Source organism: Dreissena polymorpha, chromosome 13, assembly GCF_020536995.1.
Source record: "Dreissena polymorpha isolate Duluth1 chromosome 13, UMN_Dpol_1.0, whole genome shotgun sequence".
Lineage (NCBI taxonomy): Eukaryota > Metazoa > Mollusca > Bivalvia > Myida > Dreissenidae > Dreissena > Dreissena polymorpha.
The window spans coordinates 57,528,683-57,548,682 of record NC_068367.1 but is presented as its reverse complement, the minus strand read 5'-3'; the positions used below and the strand labels follow the sequence as shown (position 1 = coordinate 57,548,682).

The following is a 20,000-nucleotide window of genomic DNA, read 5'->3' as shown; positions in this document are numbered from 1 at the left end:
TAAACTCATTGCATTTAGATATCGATTAAAATTAAATTGTATTAACTGAAAAACTTGCACATGTGACCATTACAAACTCGTTTGAATAGTGTGCACAGACCAGCGCAATCTAAAAACGTTTATCTGATATCATTCATGTTTAAATTGTTATGTACTCGTCCAATATAAATATCAATACTAACGTCCTGTTCTTTTATAAAAGGCTCCTTCAAATGTCACCAGCCGTAGCGTAAGGCATTCGCAAACGACATAAATGTTGTGAATACTACTCATTGTATGACAAGAAGAAAAGCTATCCATTAAAAAATATCTGCATTCTGCAAGGTGTTTCTTGCAGGTTTTTAACAGATTAATCAACACAAATTACGTTTAAAAAGTAATTATTTCACATAAATAATGTGATAAGAAAGGGATTTGAAGTTAAAATACAACTTCTCGACACATCTATAATAATGCTAAATAAAATAGAATTTACCTGATTACTTACCGACCTAAATCATCGTCTTAACGATAAACGTTGTTTATGCGCGTGTATATCGTGTAAATGAACGAGTGTGTTGTTGTAAAATCCTTCAATGCACGGTAGGGTATGAGATCGGAAACCCCTTATGTTTTAGTAAAGATTTAAACTTTATCGTTTTACCTCATAGTAAGATCGTGTTCTTGAAGGTTACCATGTTGTTTTCGGTCGCGACAAAAAGTGAGTCATACATAGCCCACCTACCCTTAATTCTACCTTCTATTGATAGTGGGAGTTTTAATAAACGTATAACATTTAGGGTAGTGCATCAATATAGGAAAGCACCGTGAATAACCCTTTAATATAAAATGAACATTCTTAGAAAATTGAAAATATTTACGTCAGTATTCAATAAATGTCGATCGAAATCTAACAATAACAAATAACTATAACAAATCTATTTCAAACTCTATTATAAATACAACAGTGAAATTGTATTGCGTTGCCCTGTCCCACGTTTCCATCGCTTTTACAGACTTGTAATGTACTTACACAAAACCCTCTATTTGCACATCAATTAAGTATGTCATTTGTATAAACACAAACTCAATTACCGGATAAAAAAATATATAGTCATCGCTTATCGTTTAAAATGTGACGCCATGTGCATACATTAACCGAATATTTAAGGATCAGGACGCTACTCAAGTGCTAATAGATATATAAATGAAACCGTGTGACCCAGTTACGTCAAACGACTTCTAATGGTCCGTTCACAGCAAACAAACATCAACCAGTTCACATACTGTAACAATACATTTGATCCATAGCATTATATAACAATCTGCTTAAATGTGTATTACTGCAAATAAGTCACTATTCAAAAATTGTTAACCGTTTCTTTTAACATGTATGAGTTTAAGCGTCAAGAGGACTCTATATCAAATATAACTATTAGACACGTTAATGCCATTTTAACTAAGCGTTTCATTTTTTGTGTGTTTATACTATGTCAATTGAAATAGTATCATGATGTTAATTGCATTATAACCTTATTTATTTAGCAAAAACAAACCTCCAAGTTCTTGCATTGTATTTTTAACTATCTGTAAATCAGGACAACAATTCAAAAAGTCTCAAATTAGAGGGTTCAGGTGTTATGCCATAACCATCATCATAATATCAATTGAATTGCATTTGTATCCCATATCAGAAAAAAAGTGTTCACTAAGTTCTTATTAAAATATCTATTGAAACAAACTTAAAAGACTGGTGCAGATTGCGCCATTATCAAAACATTTCGCTCAATGTGAGGTCGCTTTGTGGTAAAATGCTCCTTTTTGAAATAAAAGCTGTCGGCTTCTTCCATTAGCAGAAGCGTAGTTCTCGAGTTACAATTAAGATAACCAACTATGTCACGATGACATCATCGCTAACGACCTAAATCATGAACACGTTTAAATTAAATTGTATCGAGACCAAACTCTATACCACAAGGGCATATTAAAGGGGCCTTTTCACAGATTTTGGCATATGTTGAAGCGTGTCATTAAATGCTTTATATTGATAAATTTAAACATTTGACCTAAAAATCTCCAGTAAAAATAACACAAGAATGCAATTTAAAAAAAAAAGAAAAAAGTAACCCTAAACTGGGCTCGATCCACTGACCCCTGGCGTCCTGGAATAAAAAGTCTTCGGCTTAGACAATCGACCATCCGTGCTCATGCAATCAGGGGATGTATTTGTAAACTTATATAAGCAATCCTCGTAGTTTCACAAAATATAACGACAACAACAGAACTTTCCAAATTATTCAATCGTTTCCCTTTGCAACGCTTTATTATTTTCATGTTTCAAAATCGTCCAAAAATGCATATGATGGATATTTAAGAGCATGGTAAATGTTCAGTATTACTATTTCCACACAAATATCATAACTAAAACGAAAATCTGCGAATCTGAAACATTTTTTTTATTTTGTCAATTTACCAAAACGTGAAAAGGTCCCTTTAGACTGATGTAGCTTCCGCATCGCTTTTGAGAAAGTATCGTTTTGTCATGCACGTGGTGTTGCATTTAAATAGATGAACCAGAGGAACTGATAACAAATATATCGATTGATGCTTTTGTGAATGTAGAAATAAAAAAAATATGAAAATTTTAAGCAAAGCCTAATTCAGTTGTACGTACACAGGCCAGCGATTATAAAATAATAGATTTAGCTTACTTTTACGGACATACGTTAGTTCTTTATTTAACAGGCTCAGGTGAAGTTTTGTATACAGACATGATTGGGGTGTTAATTTAAAAATATTAAAAATAACTTTGAAAATATAGTATAGGTCGCTGTTTTTAAAATTCATCTTTATACGAACACCTTCTTGCACAGTAAGAATCCGCAAGCAATGGAAATAAAATTTACTTGAAACACCAAAATATGAACCATTCATAATTTATTTTATTGCAGTATTGAAACTGAAAAAGCATCACAATTTCAGGTGTAAAGATACCTTATTTTATTGAAACATTAAACTAGATTACACGATCGTAGTTTTTTCGACTTTTTTCGACTAATAAAACTTTGCTGTGATTATTTTTTACGATCAGAGATTTTGAGATTTTTTTTCACCATCAATAACATCATAGAACATCATTGCCAAAATTAAACTCTTCAAACTATTATAAACGATCCTATGTTTAACGCAGATATGCAAACTGCAAACGGATAGAAATAACATTTGAAACAAATCGGCAATAGATTAAGGGATATAATAATAACATGTTAGATCATCTACTGGATTTCCATTTGTGTGTAATGGAATTCCGCAATTCCGGCAAGTTAAACATGTATGCGTTGTATGTGGACCACCATCGTCGGATACCCATTCCGCTACTGTCAATTGTGAAAATTACTTCTACAGTAATTATTGCGAGCAATGGAACAACAGAAAACTATTTCATACAATGAAAAGTAATTTACATTCCATCAAAGAAATGACATTTTGATGTTCGAATAAAATACTTCTACAATTACATTTATCATGAGTATTGTGAACAAGGGTCAAACGCTAAATTTCCATTTAAGTCCGCAGTTGTGTTGTTTTCAAACCCCTAACAACAGAATGAAAGACCTCAAATAAATTGGTTTCCTCGCAAGAAGACCCTTACAGTTATTATTGAATGACATTTTTCGACTTGGTTATGTTGACTTGATAAATATTCAAATACTGTATTGACAATTGTCAATGTTTGCACAAGCGGTACATTATCCTAGAGAAATTACTTTAACGGCTACCATTCAATAATTATGAAAGGATGATGTGACTTGAAAGGGCGAAAATCCTGCGAACCGGGATAAGACATAATTGATACATTCTTGTCATAAGGTAAACAACCCATACACTCGTTGAGTCAAACATCAAATAATGGAATATACATTTTGTTTTGCAAATGTCCATTTTAATTATTGTGTTGCATAAAATGGTTATCAAAACTGATTATAATTCATTGAGGAAACTAAATTTCTGTTCACACGTAGTACAAAACGACTACAAAAATAATTTAGAGGCTGTAAAGACTAATATCGCGATGTTGTAGTGAGTGTCTATGGTTAATGGCAAGATCTCTTGTTTGTTGTTGTTGGGTTTTTTTAATTATCAAATTTGACTTATATGCACATTCGCATTTTTAAGTTGTAACTACTAATTTAAGAACGGAAACACGTATATTTACCAATGGTCTATCATCAATTGTCTCTTCTGACCCTCATCCATTGTGCATAAAGCTGGTTGACCACGATAAATGCACAAAACGTGTTTGCCAAAGTTTATGCTCACTTTATACTGGTGGAGGTAAAGATTTGAAAAAAAGCCGGCATCTGCAAACCTAGAAGACTCGAAGTTTGGAGGAAATAAGGAGATGAAATAACTTTATATCAAAGTGGATTTACTTTTTCTTGTAGCACAACGTTATTAATCGCGTTCTTCTGGTTAAAATATCCCCAAAACGCGTATAAACTAAATTCCTCTCAATCAAAGCATCAATAAACGTAGGCTTTGTTTTTATGCAAATGTAATATAGAGATGGATAAAGTTGTTATCTACATTACAACATATTTAAACGCACATTAGTTCTTCTAAACAAAGACCTTAAACAAACGACAACAAGTGCAGAAAACCGAACTTACAGTAAACAGACAAACGTGCATTCTTTCCTACGTGTATTTGGTTACATCTGAGGTTCTGTCCATGTATCCTACCTTTAAAATAAATATAACAGGAAAATGCCAATTAACACGTCTGTTTAAATTCCTATATGTGGGCCACTCAGACGTTGACTAAAGACTCTCAACAACGGTAACATGCTGTACATGACCGGAGGACAACCATCATATTGCCGTAACTATTACCTTTTATAAAGATCTTAGGACTGGTTATATGGACTGATAACTTCAAGTTCGCATATCGACGATCACAAGCTATTGACAAAAAATGACGATGGTGTGTTTACCTTTAAGGAATCGCGGAGTTTAACGTCGCTTTCGTCTAATAAACAGTGCAATATATTTTTTGGATTCTTATACATGCAACAATGACATAACATACATGTAAATGGGAGCATTGTATTCATGTGTATAAAATTGTTTCCAATATTTATCAACAGTATAACGTACACGTTATGTAAGAATTTATAAAAGGGTCATTGGAAAATCATCCAAGTTGTTTTTTAAGCTGTGTGTAAATATATATATTATGACATCAACGAAATTCAGCTCTCTATTTGCATCTACTTAATTGTACATAAATGCATGTTATTGTGTCACTTCGAAAATACACTGCCTGAATACAACAGCAAAAGCAAGAAAATGAGAAAATACACATAACCCATTGGGAGCCGGATAGCCCAAGACAATGCCAATTTAAAAGCGAAGTTGGGTTAAATAGTTTGACTTTGATTTGTTATGGTTACCGTAATCGTCAACAACTGTGTAAGTATCAAACAGTTGTATTAAGAATAGGTGTTATTCATGGTGTTAAAATTAATACTCAGAAACAGCATGTGCCCATGTATTGATAAGTTTGCCAGTGACGTTGTTAAGTCACGATTTAATTACGCTTTTAATAAAATCAAGGACGAATGTGAAGACTCATATTAATTGTTCAAAGACTCGTAAAGCCACAGAAATACTCAAAATCAACGAATATTTAGTAAAATATTGTGTAAAATAAAATCAACCCATACAAATGAGTGTTCCTGATAGCAAAAGCCAATATATCAACGCTTGATTTGGTATGGTAACATAGATTTAATAAGGTACAAAATTCTCGTTTCTATTTTTTGTGTCACAATATATATTCTATGTGAATTTTCGGCGACGATATCCGATCATTTACGAGCGAACGCGAGATCAGCCTCGGGCAGCTAATGAGAACTACGTCGTGATTTTTCCGACGCTGCCCAATGTAAATCTCGCGTTCCGCGCAATTTGTTAGAACATCACGTGAGACATAGAAATTTAGACCTACAAATAATGAAACTCCAGGAACAGGAAAGAAATTATTGTTAACAGGTGATTAGCTTTTCCCTAAGACATGTGACCTATACAATGCAAAACACTATGCACAAAGGATTCACCGCCTTTGAACAGTCAACGCAAATCACGAGACTTGCCAAACCTCACACTATGCCCAGCACAAATCAACAAGCACACGCGCATAAAACTTCCCTCTGAAGAAAAACATATTTTCCCTCCAATTTAATTTACAAATAAACAACCTCCGCGCAGAGATTTGACCGGAACCAGCAAAGCTGGATCGAATCACTGCCTTCATAACCTACCACGTGATGATAGCCGAGCCACGTGGTACAATAACTTTCATGTTGTTTTTTGTTCAATGTTTTAATTTATATAATTAATTTTATTATGACCTTAAATGTATAAACCATTTTCAAAATATAAAAGAAAATGATACTACTTTTCATAACATAATACTTAAACAAAAATGCAATTCTCCTAAATCTGGTAGACTTTTTCCAGTGATGGCAGAGATTGCCAACCTTTGCGAAGAGATTTGACTGGAACCATCATACCTGGATCAAACCCTGCCTTCAAATCCAACCACGTGATCATAGCCTAGCCGCGTGGTACAATCATTCTACCGTTATTATTTTTACTTTTTTATTTAGGTAATGTTTTGTTTTTTTATGAAGCCCAACTTTTATACACTCTTTTCAAAATATAAACATAGAATGACATTCCTTTCAAAATATAATAGTTAAACAAAAAATTAAATCCTATCAAATCTGGTCATATTTTCTTGTGATTGAAGAGACTGTGTGTGAGGGCAAGGAGCGACAACTCTATGTGGAGGTTAAGAGATTGTATGTGAGAGCATGGAACGACAACTCTGTGTGGAGGTTGACCAATATCATAAATTACGCTGGGCATATAAATCGTGGTAGTGCGCGCCCCTGATTAATTGCGGCTTTAATTCATTTATTATCTATATTTGTATTCTAATTATCCAATACAACATATTATATTACCCACAATAAAAGCATTCACTTCAATTTCCACTACATCATGGGGGTATTAGACTGCGAAGAAAAGCATTCACATTAATTCCTTTTAGACATTGATTAATATATGGATTAAAATGTATTAAATGGAAAGCATGCATACGCGAAAATGAGGCCTTTGTTTGAAAAGGATGTTCAAAACAGTGCAATCTCAAAACATACACCGGATATCATTCATGTTGAATATTATTGTTTACTTTTAGAAATATCAATACTAAAGTCCATTTCTATTACAAAATGTTCATTCATTTGTCATCGGTGTTCATCGGTCTTTTCAAACGAGATAATGGGTGTGAAGAATACTCATTGTATGATCAGAATTCAATGTAAAGATGTCCGTGGAAAAAGATCTGCAATATGTTTGCTTATGATGTTAATTGATCAATCAAGACACATTACTTAATAAGGAAAACAATTTCGCACAGTAGTGTACTGGAAAAAGAATAGCAATCAACATAATATTTCCCATCGCATCTGTTTTCAGGCAAAATAATGAATAAGGTATACCTCCATTATGCAGACCCTTGACAATCAAAGCTGCTGTTTGACTGCTGATCTCCGAGTTTGGCCTTCGATGGAGAAATCAAAACGTCACATATAATTTGTTTTCCATGTCACTTCATTATGATGACGATATAATGTGGACAACCCATTTTCGCCAATAAAGTGCTTTATATAACTTTGTTTCTCGTTTTTATCTCAATATTGATGGTAGATGTAGTTCTTACATGAGCAAACCCGTGTAGGATTGAAGTTGATGATGTTGTTCGTGCACGCGACCAGCTATCAAATGTAGTTATCCTTTCTACTCATTTTGTTTGTTAAATTCCTAGCTTTAGAGCTGACCAGCTCCGTCTAGACAACGAAGCCCTGTATATTGATCTTTAACTTCTTTAAATTGGCATAGACGTTAACACTTTTGAACTTACTCAAGCTTTACCTCATATTGGTTTTAGGGGCCTTTTCACAGATTTTTGCATGTATTGAAGTTTGTCATTAAATGCTTTATATTGATAAATGTAAACATTGGATCTAAAAAGCTCCAGTAAAAAAAAACAAGAATAAAATTTAAAAAAAAACGATTGCAAAATAACCCTCAACAGGGCTCGGACCACTGACCCCTGGAGTCCTAGAGTAAAAGTGCTCAGACCACTCGGCCATCCGTGCTCATACAGTGAAAGGTGTATTTAATACATTGTATAAGCAATCTTTGAAGTTTCAGAAAATATATATCGACAATAACAGAACTCTCAAATTATTAAATCGTTTCGCGTCGCAACGCTTGATAATTTTCAGGTTTTTAAATCGTCAAACGATGCAGATCAATGGCTTATGTAGAGCATGGTATATGTTGAGTATTACTGTCTCCTCACAAATATCCTAGCTTTAACGAAAATTTGCGAATCCGAAACAACTTTTTTTTATTTGGTAAATTTACCAAAAACGCGAAAAGGCTCCTTTATGAATCGTTATATTGAAATATGTCAATGCATGGCCATGTAATCGAGCAGATAAACACTTTTTTAACAAGACATTTCTGTGATTTTGAACGTTGACCTCAACGTTTGGCAATGACCTGCTGTACTATAGTCACGTATGCGTTGATAGATCGCTCAGATAACATGTGTATTGATTAAAAATCCTTCCATGAAGAGTGTGGTATGAGAGTGGAAACCCCCTACTTTAAAACAAATGATGTGAATTTGTCATTGTACAGCATAATATGACCGTAACAACAGGTAACCACGTTGTTTGGTACGTGCGGAAAAATCATAAGTCCTATATAGTCCGCCAACCATTTATTGTAAGGCGGTGGGAGTTTAAGAAAAGTATAGCATTAAAAGAAGTAAAACCAAGATTGCAAAATCAACCCTGTGAACAAAATCTGAAAATATTTACTTAAGCATGCAATAAATGCAAATCGAAATCTAACTTCATGTCTATTTTTTGTTGCTTTTAGAATGTTATATGTTTGTCTGTACGCAAATACAACTGAGCCATTATATTTAATTGCCCTGATTTACTTTCATGAGATGTAAAATACGTAGACCTGAATGAAATGCTCTATTCGAATATCAATTGAGAATGTCATTAGTATAAATTCAAACTCACTTAAAGAATGCAAAACTATTTGTACAGCGCTGGTCCATGCATTGTGACTTCATATACATGTAGATGCATAGCTTAACCGAATATTTAAGGTTATAGACGCTACTCAAGTGCAAAAATATTTCGATGAAACCTGCAACAGTAATGTCCAACGACTACAATATTCCGCTCCCCGAATATAATAACAACTGATGTACATTCTCTATCAATACATTTGATTCCTTTAATAATTTAAACGTTTGTTGCAATTAAGTCAATCATAATAAGTCCAAAAAATATAAGACTGATTATTATTGAAATTAAGTTTTTATCTTTTTGCGATGAAAAAAAACTTTTGTCATATGCAAAATGGGTTCACGTTGTTATGTTTACATTATATTTATTGTTAAAGCTACGTTATATCAAGAACAGTATAACCTTATCAAAGCAGTGACATCATGTAAATCAGGACAACAATGAAAAAGTCCAAAATTAGAGGGTTCACGTCGCATGCCATCACCATCATGAAAATATCATGTTTTAATTGCATTTATATCTCGTGTAAAAAACACACACTAAACAAGAGATGTCCGAAACACAATGCCCCCTATTGCGCCGCTTTGAAGCCATAAATTTGACCTTTTACCTTGAAGGATGACCTTGACCTTTCACCACTCAAAATTTGCAGCTCCATGAGATACACATGCATGCCAAATATCAAGTTGCTATCTTCAATATTGCAAAAGTTATGAAGAAGGTTAAAGTTTTGGTTAAAGTTTTTGAATTTGTTTTTTTGACCTTTGACCTTGAAGGATGACCTTGACCTTGACCTTTCACCACTCAAAATGTGCAGCTCCATGAGATACACATGTATGCCAAATATCAAGTTGCTATCTTGAATATTGCAAAAGTTATGACCAAGGTTAAAGTTTTGGTTAAAGTTTTGGGACACACACACACACACACACACACACACACACACACACACACACACACACACACACACACACACACACACACACATACACGCACGCACACAAACACACACACACACCACACACACACACACACACACACACACACACACACACACACACATACAATGACAGACAGGCCAAAAACAATATACCCCCGATCTTTCGATCCGGGGGCATAAAAAGAATGTTTCACTATGTTCAAAAACAATATATTGGGAAACACTTCAAAGACGGATGCATATTGCATCATTATCAAATAGTTCACTCCACTTGTAGTACAATGCTCCTGTATTTGTAATAAAAGCTCTCAGCTGGTTCCATTAGCAGAAACGTAGTACTCGAGTTACAAAGAAGATAACCAACTACTTCAGTAAGACTTTATTGCTAAATAAATAACATGATTCATTTAAATTATAGGGACCGAAATCTTTAATCCAGAGGCTTATTAAACTAGTTAAGCTTCCGCCACGCTGTTGAGAAGGTAATGTATTGGCATACACGTGGAACTGTATTTTAATAGGTTAACCAGGAAATCAGATAACAAATATATCGATTTATTCATATATGGATATAAGAATAATCAAGTTATTAAAATTTTAAAGCCAGGTCACATGCTGTTGTTATTGTATAAACGAATGCAAGCTATTAAATATAGATGATGGCCTCGACCTGCACAAACCTATGTATGGGGTAAATAAAGACTATACTATAAACAAATTAAATATAGATGTAGCTCAATTTTACGGACATGAGCTAGGTATTTAACAGGCTCAGGTTTAGTGAAATCAATGTACACATGTATATATTTAGGTTAAACAGATGGCTCATGTGTTTATATGAAAAATGACTATGTTATGTAATTTAGTTTTTACCTTTATCTATACGAATTACTTACTTCCGCGGTAAGAGTCATTTGATTTTATTAGTGTTACTAAAACACTAGCAAAAAATAAAATATATAAGATAGCCTACTTATTTATGTGCATCATTAAAACTTATAAAATCATTCATTTTTATGGAAATGGCCCATGGCTTCGTTTGTGTTCAAGATTTTAAAAATTGCATGTGCATTAACCTTATTATAACACTTTACCGAGATATATAGCATGTCTAATCTTTGAAACAAAACCGATTGTAATGGGGGTGAAATACAAATTATGTCATGCATATAGCAGTAAGTTTTGAAAAGATAACATCAGCATAAAAATGCATCAGAAGTACAATCCCATTAGAAATTGTTAAAGACGATTTCTTATATTATTACTCTAAAATTACTAAACACAAACTTTAAATGGTGTTCGATGATGATACAATGTTCTCTTCGTACATTTAATTCCATAGAATATAAGGTTACAGAAAATTCGTATTTAGTTTTCACTGTATCAGGTGCTTACGAAAATTGTTAAGTCGATGGTTGCATAGTAACTGCAAAGGGTATAAATTATAAAGAGACTTTTAAATATCAGCATCGAATTCGATACTTGTATTTTTAAACAACAGTATGATGCATACCTTTTATTTACCATTTACATACAAATGTATGAGTACAATATGAGAAATTTTATGTATTTTGATATACATGCACAGGCAAACGGTAATTTGAATTAGGATGTGCATTCGGATTTTCTCAATACTTTATAAAAATATTTATGTATTTCAGAAGTAAATAGATAATATGCCACGCAGTTTCAAACAAATGAATATGGATTCGTCATTCTGAAAGTTAGAATAGTATGTATATGTTACTTAAATTAAATTAACAAAATATATTTTACAATTGTTTTAAAGCACAAAATATTACATTATCTTGTTTCGTCAAACAGCAGTGCATAAATATATTTCATTTCAAATGAGACGCATTGATTAACCCATTTATGTCTAGTGCACTCTCCCATCCCTCTAAATTGGATCAATTTATTTCCAAAATAAGGGGTGTCAAGTATATTTATTTCTATATTTAGAATATTACTTACTGAAATTCCTTTAAGCAAACAGCGCAGACCCAGATGAGACGCCGCATCATGCCGCGTCTCATCTGGGTCTACGCTGTTTGCAATGTCCTTTTTTCAGGACGCTAGGCATGAATGGGTTAAACTTCTGCTTACTGTATTGCTGCAGGTTCGACAACACAGAAGAAATACATGATTGTATAATTGACACAGGACTGCATTTGCTCGCAGATTTGGGCTTTTGTTGAAGAGTATAAATACCTTACATTGTTAGATCTAAACAACGGAATAATAGAGTTCAGTTTTAAAGACAAACATAGAAGAACAAAGTGAAAAGTTTTACCCACATGAAGCTTGTTAAATTTCATGTAAGTGACCCATGTGTTGTGACAAAATTTAACGAACATAAAAAAATCATTCAAAAAATCATGTTGCGCTTGATAATTGTGCCTATTTCAACTGATGATACTTCATAAACGCAGTTGTGGTTATAATATAAGTCTTCGTCATTATTGTTATTTCGCTTCCTGATGTATAATAGTGTTTTACTTTTTGAATTCGTGTCAAAATATTGGAAATGTACAATTTCGACAAACAGCGAAAACGTCTCTTTTATAAATAGTCATTCGGGATATTTTACTTAACCGTTTACAGTTAATTAAACAAATGATGAGGATCGAAATGAACAGCTAAACAATCACGGAAGAGCCGCATATGTGAATGATTACAACATTAAGTATGTAATTGACGTGGATCAACTGAACAAATATGCGTCTTGCTCTGAAAAAACTGGGCTTCATGCATGTGCGTAAAGTGTCATCCCAGATTAGCCTGTGTAGTCCGCACAGGCTAATCAGGGACGACACTTTCCGCCTAAACTTGATATATTGGTAAGGAGGGACTTCCTTGAAACTAAAACTAACATAAAAGCGGAAAGTGTCGTGCACAGGCTAATCTGGGACGACACTTAACGCACATGCATTAAGCACAGTTTTCTCAGAACGCGACAAATACGGTCACATTACCTACAGCAATCGAATGATATGTAAATTCTTATTTGTTTATAACAGAGACTGAGGGGATCCATGGGAAGACTCTCATAACGAAACGTAAACACTAAATGGTCCTTCGTCATAGGTTCAGGTGCCACCAAAGATTACATTAATATGCCTTTTGATTGGATGCTTGCAATTGTAATAGGACAGGTTTTCTCCCTCCATCTAGTTATTGCCCTTTAGTTAAAAATTATCTTAATATGTATGTCTATTAGGTAAATTGGATTAAATAGTTTATAATAATATGTTGTGGTCGCTATATAAATATGTACTTGAATATTGTATAATACGATGTTTAAATATTGTCTAGTGTATGATTGTTGTGTTTACTACCTGTACGTGATTACGTCTCAGCCTGTTGTGTGACGTGTTTGTAATTTGAAAGTCAAGCTCCTTTGTAAAATCCTGAATAAGGATAATGTCCTGTATGTTTAAAACACGTTCATTACAATTTAGAGTAAAATTAGAATTCTTTCTTAGTTCTTGATAACAGTCGACGTTAGGTTAAGATTTAGGAGCCCTTACTACTACACAATAATATTGATTAAAACGTTGTGATAAGAGTTCGGAAACAAATTCCCGATGAAGACCCAGATGTATAAGTTGTAGGAAGAGTAGGAGTTTTAGTAGCAGTAATACCAGCAGCAGCACCAAAAATCAACAGCATTAGCAGCAGCAGAGACAGTCTGTGTAGTATATATATAATTTGAGAAGCAAATATGTAGTTTATAGCATGTATTTATAGTTTGTCATTACCATGTAAACGAAAATCCTGTCCTGTGGCCCTTTTACATCGAATACATGTTGAACGTGTCGGAATCGAACTTCGCATGAATGAAAATCCGATAGTTTTTTCTATATTTATTGTTCACATCCGTTAGACTGTCGCTGATCAGTGGCAATGTTATTTTTATAATTTACCACTATGGCTTTGGAATAAAAATTACTGTATTGTCAAATTATACCGGTATAATTTTTAAAAATTCTCTGTAGTTTTGTGATTTAAACAACAATACCTCGATTTCACCTTTTCGCTTGACGCGTCCTCAGTATTTTAAGCCCATCCAAAGTTCAATCGTACAAGCGTGAGTGAATTAATGCAGCTTGTTTAAAGTAACAAATACTACTTATTTTAACCACTATAGAACCGATATATGAATTAATTAAAAAACGGTCACATAAAAATCGTCCACAATCTTCCCAAATAACGTTGTATTCACTTTACGACCGATTGGCATATGTCACCCAGTCAGAAATGTTAAGCGAACAATCACACAAGTACATTAATATTCACTGCACCACATCGTATCGAAATAAATATATCCCAAAGACCGCAATGAACAACAGGTTTCAAAGGCGGTAATTTTCTTACAGCCAATCGACAAAGGTGAGAAAGAGCAAAATAAACACTCTGGTTTGGAAAATGAAATAAATGTAAAAGCAAATATTGTAACAGAATACTACCGCGGTACGGCGTGAGTGGCTAACTCTATTCGAGCGCTAATTTGCGGAATTATTAATATAAACAAACTCTGATCCAAAGGCCCGGGTTTACAAGCAGGCGCGTTATGTCGAGTTGCCAGAAAGCCGCCTATTATTTTTTACTGATACCGCAGTTACGCCGCAGCGCATGTAACATACATATTATTCTTTCAATTGTAGATAGTTTGATTCTACATTAACATCCTTGACTCTTCCTCAAGGCAATTTCATGAAAAGTATATGAAAATTATCCAGAGAAACGTAACTTGATATTTGCCAGCCTTTACATTTCTCTTTGCATTGCATGAATATTACCCACAGAAACGTAACTTGAATTTGCCGGCCTTTATATTCTCTGTGCAGCTTCAGCAATTAATTTTAGGAATTAAAATAAGTATAAAGCGGGTTTGAAAGCCTCTTTTGAAAGCATCTTAATTCTGTTCCGTAAAGATTTTCTATCAGCATAACATATGAGTCGTGTTCTGCGAAAACTGGGGCTTAATGCATGTGCGTTAAGTGTTGTTCCAGATTAGCCTGTGCAGTTCGCACAGGCTAATCAGGGGACGACACTCTCCGCCTTAACTGGATTTCGTGTAGAAGAGACTTCCATCAGGTCGAATATTATTAAACATTGTTATCACATATATAACTCAATTGATGAAACTCGGAACGAATGTATATATTGATACTATCTAGGCCGAGTTCCAATTTGGGCCATTTGTGTCCAAAAACTAAGCCACCAGGTTAAATCTCAGAGAAAAAACTGTTAAAGACACGTTTGTGAGTCAATCTTGATCAGCATGTTGTTGACAATACCACGGTTCAGGTTTGAATCAGGGTCAAGTGGGGAAAAAACTGTAAACCATGAGTTCGACAATTTGTGAACCTTGAACTGGGGTAAGCGCTTCAGGGCCATAATTGCCCTTTTGTTATGCAATTGGTTAGTGTCCACAACATAACGTCAGAAATGGGACAACGTGGATAACTATATCACATATCAAGACTGACCGCTGATTGTAGCTCAATACACTAAAGTTTTATTTCATCAAATATTTTGATTTGCAAACCTATTCCATCTAGTTGCGTATAATTATAGTTTTCCGTGCGGTATAAAACAAATTCCTTAATAATAGCATTTATATTTCTGAGGGTTTTGCCGTACAAGCCTAACCCAGTGTTGTAATTAATTATTTAATTTAAGCCATTCAGAATAAAATTAAACATCAATTTTTCTTTTGATTACAGTTTCAGTTGTTTACTGCCTTTTTAATAGTCGAAATTTCAAAATTAGTTTCCTAAAATAAATCTTAATGGAAAACACAAGAGCATTTATCCGTGTATCTAATTGTCTGTTTATTTATATTTCTATATTAATATCACAGTAAATATGCACATACACAACAAAGTTGTCAAACAAGATTTGCATATGTTGTATCACGTACATGTGCGTAATTAACCACCTGTAGTGTATAAGGCATATAATTCCGTTTAGAAGGATCTCTATTGCTATTGTTTGTTATTAATTTACCGTTAGATAACTTTTGAAACTATTTTTTTCTTATCTTATTATTTGAAACGAAATATCTACCCCTGATCATTAGTTCTGTGAACAACGCAAACACATAATAAATGTATGTTGAGCGTTATTGTTTCAAAAGCATTCCTCTGCATTATTCCCCAAATGGATAGCATATATAAAAGTTCACATTTAGTGTACGTACAAAGCCATTTAAAACAAAAAATACATAAATATATTTAATAATAAATTAATGTATTTGCAAGAAGAGCCCCAAAGGTTACTAAGTAAAGAAACTTCGACAGGATAATATTAGCATAGTAAATATTCAAATACTGGCTGGTTAGTTCTTAGTTTGCACAAGTGGTACATTATCCGATAGAAATTACTTAACGGCTACCGAACAAAGGCCATGAAAAGGATGGTGTAACTTAGGAGAGAGGAAAGGCCAGTGAACGAGGATAAAGCCTAATTGATACATGCGTGTCAACTGGTAAGCACTTCATACACTCTTTGAGTCAATCATCAAATATTGGAATAAACGTTTCGTTTTTGGAATGTCCAATTTAATTCTTGTGTGGACACAAATTTCGCAAATAATATTAATTTAACGAATTGAGTAAACTTAAGTTCCTTCAACCGTAACACAATAGGCTCGAAAGCAACACTCACAGGTGTAAACACGCCATTTTAGTGACTGTGTTTTGGATATCATTTTTAACTGTTTTCGATCATCGAACGTGACCGATATATACAAAAATATTCAACATAAAGAGAAGTGATAACCGCAAGAAAAGTATTGCACTTAAAAGAGTGGGAAAATATTAAATGGCATATGCTCTATCACATGTGTTCTATCTGGTTAAAATGCATGTGTCATTAAACTAGTTTGCAATTATAGTATGCCCAAAACATGTTCAGTTTATCAAAACTGTGGGACTATGGGATTGGCAATGGAAGATAACCGACCTCGGTTCGCAAACCAATATAACCACAATAACGGCGCAAAATAAGTAGATTAAATAACAATATCACAAACGTCCCTTAGCTCGTGCAACACTGATCACGTCACGACATGATTGTCAATAGATTATGTATATAGCCTAATTCTGAAAACGATAACAACACGATCGCAACGATTTTGTGCAATAGATCAGAGTCGATCTAAATTTGAAATAAATAAAACAGAAAAGCGTCAATTGAAACATCTGAAAAGATATGCGTTGTAGATTGACCACCCCGACCCTACATCGCTAATTGAAAGCTCTGTACACAGGTACCACGTTGTACGAATCACATAAATGAAGGACAATAATAATCGTTACCTTTTATGTACATTTAGGAATATGAACCTGAGACCTTCATGTTTAAAAATCGCAAGGCAACAAGCTGTTTACATAGATAATTCCAACGGGTATTTAACTTTTGGTTAAGACATCGCAGAAAATTTAGGTCGATTTCGTAAAATAAGCATGTCATCTTCTTTATCTTCTTCATCAAGATCGCCACGACACTTGGGGTCTGGGGGCAAGGATGAAACGGGTGGTCCGAACAGCTTCTTCTTCGCCGTGGCGTAGTGGACATGGTGTCCGCCTAGCAATCAGGAGGTCCCGGGTGCGAATCCCGACAGTGGAAGCGTTCTTTAGATCTCCATCAAAGACACCAAGTACTGGATCTAGTCCCAGAAAACGGACGCGAGAGCATTTCAAATAAGTCATAGGCTTTCAATGAAATCGAGCTAAAATAAGGCCAACATTTTTTAATCAATTGATTTACGGGATTTTTTTTTTTTAATAGGGGTCGAAATAAAAATAAAAATAAAAGAACAAAAATCACAGAGTCGACAAAAAAGGTTTAAACTTGTCGATTTATCTTTATTTTTATAAACCAACTTTTTACGTTACTTTTGTACTATACAATGTATATCTTATTTATGAAAACAGTCACTAGAAGCAATAGAAATAGTGTTATTAATGCATTTTTCAAGAACATTTCTGTTTAATCTTAATTCTTGTGGAATGTCTTCATTGTCTGCTATTGAATAAAAATTGTACATTAAAACATTATTAAAAGAAATCACTCAGTGTTTATTTTTTATCAAAAAGTGTAATCTAGCACTATTTTGTTTTATTGTTTAATGTCCTGCTTCAAAAACCTTTCTTGAGTAGAAATCTATGTTGAATACTAGTAATATTCATGAAAAAGTGTCCCCACACAAGACAACTTTACACTGTCAAATTGAAGAAAGAACCTAAAATGTCATTTACATAAACGCAACAGTATAATACCATTATTATGTATGTTTCTGACTAGACTGTTGTATTCGAAAAACGCTAAACAGTATAACACCATATTAGTTTTTTCCAGGAGGGCAAAGGGGCATGGCGTATTATTTTCAAAAAAGGCCATTTAACGCGCAGTTTATGCAAAAAGGGGACAAACAAACGTTCTGTGGATACCTGGTTTTGAGAGAAACATTTAATCGCATTAGAGGCAGTTGTCGGAACAACATTACATATAAACAAGCACATTTAAGGTAATTGATGTATTTAACTAACTTTATTTAATATTAATATATTTATCTTGCTATGTCTTCCATTAAAGTTCCATGCTGTTTCAGTAAACTGTAGAGCAAGGCAAACATAATAAAGCAATATATGCATATGAATCTGATTATAAACAGATCAACTAACATATAAATGAAACCATGTTTGCCTTATTCCATTTTCTAACGATATTCCTGTCAGATGTTTTAACTTGCGTATAAATAAATGAATGCAAACACTCGTTTCCGTACATATATCCACTGAGTAGATTACTTATTAATATGTTGTTGGTATCGAAAACGTTTTTTGCATCGTTGTTATTCACATGAATAATTTGCATTTCAGTAATCCCTTCTAAATAAATGTATGATCTCCATCGTATTTGATCGTTATTTGCCATTTTTGCCGAGAGTCACAATTTATTTCTGTGAATTGTCCGCCATCTTGTTAAAATGATGTAATCGACAGGTGCGCATCTCTACGTAAAAATTGTAGAATATGTCCATCTAATACGCGAATCGCATTTAATTCAAATACTTATGTTTGACTTGACCATGTAATTTTATGAAAATAAAATTGCAGATAGATACTTTTATTTCATTTTGACATAAAATACGGTCGGCGGTCCGTAAATCAATTTATTAAACAATGTTGGCCTAAATAGATTTAAACTAACTTAACTAACAGCTTCACATACAGGCTCTCAAGTTCGGGGCGCTCTGTTTTCCTCAGTTGTTGGTGGTCCCTGAATTCCCTGGCAATTTGAATACATTTTACTATAAGCTATAGACATGATATATATGAATGCATTTTAAGCAAGATATAACAGACAAATTTAAAGGGAGTATGCACGATGTCAACAAGTAATTTTGCAATCTAAAACAAACATGAATATGACCTAAGAATGCTAAATAACATAAATTAACAATTGTATATGGTACTAGAAATCAAATATTGTTTACTTCAGTAAAATGTCTTAACTGGCTGGTTAAAGCCGATGCCAACACGTTTACTCGTATTTGTTAGGAAAACAAAAGTGTGTCTTTGTGTCGTATGAACGAATCTGCACTAAAACCTGAATTTAGATTCACATCGTTCATGCATGATATACATGCGGGCGCATTCGACTGTGCAGATATTTTCGATTTCAGAATTAAATATCTGGCTTATTTCGCATTTTTTTAAATGTTCTTCTTAACTTTTATTTTAATTTATATTGAAATATGTATATAAGTTTTTTAAACATTTTAAATAAATTCATAAATATTTGACAAATCGTGCATACTCCCTTTAACATGTAGAAATGGGAAATTTTTAACGCATATTACTAAAACAAAATAGTGTT

At 33.6% G+C, this 20,000-nt stretch overlaps 1 protein-coding gene across 31 annotated transcripts in view; it reads right to left on the bottom strand.

The window, feature by feature from the left end:
• The window catches only part of LOC127855476 (parathyroid hormone/parathyroid hormone-related peptide receptor-like), a 233,525-nt gene that overhangs the window by 195,262 nt on the left and 18,263 nt on the right, over positions 1–20,000 (bottom strand). Inside the window, exon 1 of one of the 31 annotated variants that reach the window (XM_052391072.1) lies at positions 13,868–14,003. The exons of the other annotated variants lie outside the window; for them this stretch is intronic. The gene's annotated coding sequence lies outside the window, so the exon portion shown is untranslated. Of the gene's footprint in view, positions 1–13,867; positions 14,004–20,000 lie in introns of those variants that run through there. 31 annotated transcript variants of the gene reach the window in all.